We start from the raw sequence: 6,603 nt of genomic DNA on the forward strand, positions 1-6,603 counted from the left end.
TTATTTGTCCATCAATTAGCGACATGATGTAATTATAACATTATATGTTGTTTTCTCTAACAATAGTAAATGCATCCGTATTGTTTCAGGGTCCGATAGCAGCCCTGCCCGTGGCTTATAGGACGACTACAGAGGAGCCAACTTTCCAATCACTGACTGATCCCTCAGACGGTATAAACATGTATATTATTGCGCTTATACCATATACAATGTTTTAGTAAAGATACACAGTGGACATGATAATACTTGAATTTAGTAGAGAACATTGAGGGTCCTAGGTGATTAACAATTTATAGGCCTATGTAGATGAGGAGTACAGTATCATAGCTACTAAGTGCATGTGGCTAAGATACTGTACCAGAAAGGTTACCTAGTGGTCGGGCGTTGGATGGGCGTTCGTTTCCTGTCAGAATCACTTTCAGTATTTGTTCGCCAGTATTTCAGATATTAAGTATAATACTACAAAAAACGTCAGGTTGGAAAAAACCTCATTCTTACATATTGAATGTTTTTATACATTATTTAAGCGTATTGTAAAATACATCGTTTCCAAAACAATCAGGAATTCGTAATTCCATTTACAGGCTCAAGGATTTTTCCTGACGACCTCGAATGTAAAATGAGTTGTTGCAAAGATTTTGTTGACTTTGGTGAGAAGTGTAAAGAGATTGGCATCCAGTACGTTGGAATATGTTGTGGCAACGAATCCAAATTCACCCGTAGCCTCGCTGAATCCTTAGGACGTAAACCAGAGGCGTCACGCTACTCGACTGATATGTCTCAGCACTACACGTTAGGCAATGATCCTTCGTTTAAGAAGTGCTACACAGTTGAACTCAAAGCAGCGATTTAATTTGAGGTTCATATTAAGCCTACTAGATATTGTCCCAGTAATGAATATCCGCTAAGGCAGTTGATTTATATAGCCATAAAAGTTCTTAATTTTTGTTCAATTACTTTATTAAGTCCAATGACTGTGAAACAAACCCGGGACCAGGGTCTAGGGGGACTAAGAATATGTCAGTACATAAATCACTTTATACATTTTCGAAGTGTGAAAAACAAAATTACTGAAATTGCAGTGTACTCAGAAACACACAATCCTGACCTGATTATAGGTAACGAATGGCTCGATGAATCCATCTTTAGCTCAGAAATGTTCCCAGCAAATTATTCTGTTATTAGAAAAGACAGACCGCCAAACTCCAAAGGTAGTAGTTACGGAGGTGTCCTTATATGTACTAGAAAGGGTATTCCTGTCATCCATAAATTAGGTTTAGATACTGACGTGGAAATTGTATCATATGGCAACAGATTGATGTTTTCCGAGCCAAACCGCCTAGTGCATAGCTAATTAGGCTTCGAGATTCAAAATGCGTGAGTATAGTCATGTTTGGATTGCTGGGGACTTTAACATGGATGCAACTGATTGGCCTAATCAAGATTTGGATTCTGGTGTACCATGTTCGTACCCGACTATATGTAAAGAAAGTTTGGACTGGAACAGATGGTCACAAATCCCACTAGGATCAACAGGACACTGGATCTGTTCTTTACTAATAAACCAAATAAATAAGGGACCACGATGGTAATTGTTGAGATTATAGTTGCTAGGAAAATTCTTTTATTTGAAAAAGCTATCATATAGGCGATTTGAGAAAGGATGCAAATGGGATAAGTAGTGATTGTTTTCGAAAATAGAACTTAAAATGAAAACAAAAATAGGACAAATAACCTCTGGAACGAATTCAAAGAGTAGAAAATTCCCCCCACCTCCAATTATTATTACGGTATAATATTGTGAAATAAATTGATATTGGTTGTACAGTATAGGCTTTAAGCATAATCTGTATCGTATGTACCTACCATGCACTGTAAAAATAAGCAAACTGTCTAAATAACATTATTTAAACTATTATTAACTATTATTATTCTCTCATAGTAGGTTCTTTCTTACTATTGAAACTGCATTACGATGTTCGCAACTTTGTATACAACTTTATCATAATCCTAAGTTGTAAGGTTGTTGTATTTATATCATACAGCTTAGTATTCTTATTCTTATTCTCAAAATTTATCTTATCTATAGAATCTTGTAAGTTGCTAAATTTGTAACATTGTTTAAAATCGCAACTGCATTTTGTGTGTTTTGCATCAGCAAATACGTTAATAACATGATCAAAGTTAATGCTTCAATACTAAGAGTGTCAAAGCAGATAGTATCTCTTGTCCCATAGTGTCTCTGAGATATGGCAGGATAAGCTTTAGCTTGCTGAGTGAGCGCTCACAACTAGCGATTGAAATACTGTAGCTGCTGTCAACATGATTTGAATTGCTACTCGCAAGTTCGGAAAAACGTTCTCATCACCGTACTGTACGATAAACTGCGTTTGGTGTTTGTTCTACTTTTCAACAGCATCCTGCAATTTATTACATCATTGTAGGTCTACAGCTCCTTGCCAACTAAGCTGGTATTTTCCACCTTTCGAAACCTACTGGCTTGGAAGTGTATACTGAAATACCCAAAATTTCCGTGACATGTGTAGTCATTACAGAACAAAATTTAAAAAAAGAGAGAAAACGGTCGAAATGGCCTTAAAATAAATCACAATCTATAAATTTGCCAATAAAATTAACTACATTCAGATTCTTTAACTGGAAAATATTCATGTCTGACGACATACATCAATTTCGTAATATTTTTCTAAAAAGTGCATATTTTTTTTACTCACTCTCCTATTTCAGCGCCCCAAACCCGGCGCCCGGAGCACGTGCCCAACCTTGTCCCCACCCCTATCTACGCCACTGTAAGTTCACTGAGCCTGATAGTCAGATGATGATATTATACCAATAAAGAAACACAAGAATATTAAAATTAGCCTACTGTCATTAATGTCTACAGTTTACATTAACTAGTTCTTTCTAATAGAAAGTAGAATGCTGCGAGGTTCTGTAAATGTAGTGATATCATTGAAATCATTTTTCACTGAAAACTAATCACTGAAATATTTCCCACCCACTAAACGCATCTTTTACTTGGCTACCCTCGGGTAAAAGTTTAAAATCACAAAGCTGTAGAACAAATAGATATATCAATTCATTCGACCACTATCCATTAGAATTCTTAATCACAATATCAAATAAGTTTCAGGGCCTAATTATAAATATATTTTTGTTGCTGTTTTTTTTTTCTTTTTATTAATCCTGCACTTTGTTTTGCGATGTGATGCACCAACTGATTTTCCGAGAGGACACAAATAGAGAATCTTGAATCTTGAATTTTGAAAATCATTTGATTGTGTTGCAATTTCATCATCTTTCTGCGATGAAAGTTGGCAAAAGTGCATGATTTGGGGATGATATATGATATGAAATATTCTGATCAATTTTTAGAGAATGTTAAAAAATAGAGGAATTTTACAATAAACAAGAATATTTATTTTGAATTTAAGCAAAATGTGTATATTTATATTCACACAAAGACATACCCTTTGCAAAAGTGTAATTTTTACAATAGTAACTCAACAAAAATCATTAAACAAATGAAAATTCGTTGTGTTATAGTGACTTTATCTTGCTATGTTAAATTAGTCCAGTGCTGGATATTAATAAACGTAGAGGATAATAAGAACAACTAAACCATTCTGTTTGTAATCATGCAATGGTTTTTGTCCACAAGATTGTCATTTGTAGATCAAGGATAATGGGATATCTTTGCAGACAGTTGTTGGCTCGGCATTGTGGTGTTGAAAGTATTTCCATGTGCCTGCAAGCATATGCTGCATGAAATCCATCTTGACAATCATTTTGCGTTAAGGACACACGGTTGTTTTACATTTTTACAATTGACCTTTGTGCCACAGCAGATGTAACAGGCTTTGCATTTGGAAATTTGTGCAAAACCACAAATACCGTCATCGTGCTTTGACTGGGGTATTAATCCAAAATATAAAGCTAATAAATCAATTTTGTCATTTATTTTAAGCTCAAAAGCTGCGCCACACAGGGGTGGCACCATGATTTGAGTCCACTGTCCCAGAGCAGGGGGGGGGGGCGTAGGCGTAGGTTGGTGTAATTGGGCGTCGCTCAAAATCTCACGGAAGTGATACGGGCGAAGCCCCCTGGAAACTATGCAAAAATTTAAAAAAAATCATTCATATTATGTATGATGATTACAGTATTTAAATTGTAAACTACAAATTACGACGACAAAAATCAAAAAAATCAAGAAAAATCATAATATTATTGCTAGCACCAATAACTATAAGGCTCAGCCCAAAAGTAGGCACCATCTATAGACCTATGACGGCTTATGCCTATCTATGATTGGATGTATCCCCTAGGAACTACCTACTTTACGACTGAAAGAACGTCACTATTGGTCACTATAACTCTCATGACCTTGATAAAAATCGGTAAGGGTCAGGGGACACCCCCACATTTCAAGGTTTGGGGGCTATCATCAATTGTCAATTGTCCCCCTCATTTTTTCACCAATCTTATAGTTAAAAACCCCGCTAAAAGCGAGTGGAAAGAACAACAATTACAAATGACTGTCATGAATTTCTCTATTCACTTGTAATCTGTTCCCTGTGCTGTGTGAACGGTATAAACCTATTAGGCCAACATTTTTACAAGCTCAAACGTGCACGATTATACTATAAACGATTTATTCCTTTTGATGTATATTATTAAAACTAGTGTTTATAGTGTTAATTATTATCTTCATACAGATTCCTGTATTTTCTAATTTCAATCATTAGCCAAACATGTAGGCCCCTATTTAAATTCTGATTAGTCAATTGAATTTTATATAGCTGTTATTGAACAGAATGGGCATACAACCAACGACACGGATACATTTGTTAGCTATCTATTTCAACTTATTTAAGTAGTGGTACCGCGATTTTACCAACCCCGATGTCAAATTCCCTCAATCTCGCCTTTGACGACATGGTAATGACAAATTCAGTAAATAACCTTTATGTTCGTAAAATAAAAATGCTAACCAGTGTTTTATGTGTGCTTCCAATCTCCCTAGTCATTTCGATCGTAAATTAGACGAGGCCTAGATGTATTTCAACCCACAATAGTCTAATCCCTATATTATTTGCAAGGTGCAATACAAAAAGAGTTGAAAAAAACCTCTTGATTGATTTTAAAAGTACAGTGAATGCACATGGACCGAATACTAAAACAGGCTTTACGTTCACAGGGAGCGGTGTTTGATTCGTTGGTCGACGGTCGTCAGATCGTCGTACGACGCAGGGAGTGTTTTTGTCTGAAACACGTACTCATTGAGTACCTTCCAATTATATAAAGTTAGTAGGCCTAGGCCTATATCAGTTATTATTTCTAACGTTACACTTCAGTGTTGTTCCAGGGTCCGATTAACAACCGATGAGGAGCCAACCTTCCAGAGCCTGACTGATCCCTCAGACGGTACTTTCATGATGATTGTACTTAGTAAGACCTCACAATTTGGGTTGATGCATTTAGATTCAATCCTAATCTCAAAGATAAAGATTAACATACAATTAAGACGGGCATTCACTGCGCCCGACGGACGTCGGCCGACGCGATTTTGTGGAAGACGCAACGCCATGAAGCGCGCAAGGGATCGTTTTTAATGACGATCCGTTCAGACTGGTCACCGACAAACAGCAGACGGCGTCGCGTCGTCTAGCGTTCACAGAGAGCGGAGTTGAATTCGTCGTACGACTGTCACACGACGGAGTAAGTGCTCGGTTTAACATTTAATTGAATGAGAGAGAAAAAAATCCCCCTCCCCCCCCCCCCCCGCCAATTAACACTAGAGAGTTAATTCCAATAATCGGGGGGGGGGGGGAAATCATTTAATTTACAGGCTCAAAGCTTTATCCTGAAGATCTCAAATGTAAAATGAGTTGCTGTAAAGATTTCGTTAACTTTGGTGAGAAGTGTAAAGAGATTGGTACGGTATCCAGTACGTCGGAATCTGCTGCGACAACGAATCCAAATTCACCCGTAGCCTCGCTGAAACCTTAGGACGTGACCCAGAGGCGTCACGCTACTCGACTGATATGTCGCAAAATTATATATTCTTCAGTAATTCTCCATTTAAGTCATCAGGTACATATCAGTAAGTCATAATAATGATGATGAACAAACGTTTAAATAAAGCTCAGTTCTACACCATTATTGCCTGCATTTCTAGAAACTTGTATTACTTAGCATTTTGTTTATCTTTTCAGTATAGGCCTATGTGTCAGATAATGCAACCTATCTTCAATAACTAATAACAAATTAAACTATAAATACAGATTTCATGCTATAAAAGTGACTTAGCGATGATGAAAACATAAAGATATACAACAAAATCCAACGACAATTTTGTTTAAACTTCAAAAATACATACCAATGGACGAATATTACTGTACTATTATTATAATCATCAAAATCGTACATGAATACAACATTTTAGAGGTAAATAGACTCACATTTCTGAGATGCACTTGCACATCTCTTTAAAAGTCGCTTTTGCAATTTTTTTAAAATCAACATTCTTATTGGCATGTATATGCATAAGCTTCAAAATTTCCAAGTATTTATTTCAGAATTATA

The 6,603-nt window shown here is 36.3% G+C and overlaps 1 long non-coding RNA gene across 1 annotated transcript; it reads left to right on the top strand.

Moving 5' to 3' along the window:
- The first annotated feature begins 89 nt into the window (after positions 1–89).
- Positions 90–2,878, top strand: LOC117112191. The gene is made up of 2 exons (XR_004445993.1): positions 90–171; positions 585–2,878. It is a non-coding gene; the product is annotated as an uncharacterized LOC117112191 (long non-coding RNA).
- Positions 2,879–6,603: the final 3,725 nt, after the last annotated feature.

Source organism: Anneissia japonica, unplaced genomic scaffold (assembly GCF_011630105.1).
Source record: "Anneissia japonica isolate Jap-2015-1 unplaced genomic scaffold, ASM1163010v1 scaffold288109_len33814_cov189, whole genome shotgun sequence".
NCBI classification, from domain to species: domain Eukaryota; kingdom Metazoa; phylum Echinodermata; class Crinoidea; order Comatulida; family Comatulidae; genus Anneissia; species Anneissia japonica.